Here is a 1549-nt window from a genome sequence, read left to right as displayed (position 1 = left end):
GGGTACTGGACCCTGGCACTACGTTGAGGTGGACCGCATCGCCAGGGAAAATGGGGAAAACGTTCCGATACTGTAATACTTTTTAATTAAGATAGAGAAATTATTAAGAATTTGAAATTTATTAAAGTGTGAAATTTATTTAAATTATGTTTCATTGTGTTCTATAGCTATAAAGTAGTATGATGATACGGTATTAGAAACAAGTCCTATTATAATTTTGTTGATTTTATTTGCATTACAAATAAAATTTAGTGTTATAATAGTAATAGTAACATTGTAATGCTACTGGTGAAAACTAAATTGACGCCAAAAATATAAGCGAATAAAATGGTGACTAGTGTGAAATGGAAATAGATAAGTGAAAGATCAAGAGAAATATTATAAGAGGAAACTGGTAATGACAGAGATAGAAGTATGCGTAAGAGAAATATACGCATTGTCATACACAAAAATAAAGAGTGTCCATCATTACACACAAGGAAAAGAAAGAGGGCACGATAAGGTGAAACAGGGGAAAGTGAACAAGAGAAATGAAGTCAGTACGGTGTTAGAAGTCATAGAAGCAGTACACAATAAAGTTAGAAAGGACAGAATGTAAAAACTTGATGCATATCAGCAGAAAGTAGAGGAAAGTGATAAATCAAGGAGGAGACAGTTCTCTATAATTCATTAAAAAGTGAATAAATTATATTTAAAGGATAATTGTAGCGACAGCAGTAGCAGTAGTTTATAAAATCAAACTAATAGAAGTACATAATTAAATCGTATATTCGGTAATTATCACAGGAAGGTCGTAAAATTCTTAGTATATATTAAATAATAAGTGCACCTAGCTACTTCATTTACTATAACAATATACGTAAATGAAATATGTATAAAATAGAAGGTAAAATGGTTCCCCGTGGTGAAAGGCGCCACGTGAGTACGATACTAACCTCTAAAACAAAAAATGTAATCTTACACTCAACGATAAGCTGCATATAATGAGTGCGCCCCTTTTAATACATGAGTTATAACAATATCAAGGTATGGTTTATATGTGTAAACGTATTTTCCTTTAATGAACACTTTATAAACGTGACAAAATTTTTTCTTATGTATTTATATAATTTTATAAGACATTAAAAACTTCTATTAGTATGGTAATAGTAAGTAATGAAGTGAATGAAAATAATTTGTATAATAATAGTTTATTTGGTCTTTATTGTTATGTGTATTAGCGTTGTCGTGTCGCACTACAGCTTTAAATTTTCGTCGAGGATGGGTATATGAGATTATTTGGTTGTGGCTGGAATACCTTCAATAGATAATGATGAAAGGTTCAATAGGAGGAATTTATAAAGGAAAACCTGTTGGAGTTATTCTGAAGTGGAAAGGAAGTCAAATAGTTTCAGTGGAAAGTTGCTTATAATTTATGCCCTCTCACCTCATACAAATAACAATTGTGAGCTCAGAGATGTTGTTGGAACAGAGGGTTCTTTAAACAAGGATACTATTATTTTGCCTGCTTGTGATTTGAACCAAACAACAAATAAAACAGTAGGAGGTG

Source organism: Trypanosoma equiperdum (assembly GCF_001457755.1).
Source record: "Trypanosoma equiperdum strain OVI genome assembly, contig: ctg_998, whole genome shotgun sequence".
Classification (NCBI taxonomy): Eukaryota; Euglenozoa; class Kinetoplastea; order Trypanosomatida; family Trypanosomatidae; genus Trypanosoma; species Trypanosoma equiperdum.
The sequence above is the reverse complement of the archived record's forward strand: the minus strand, read 5'-3'. Positions refer to the sequence as shown.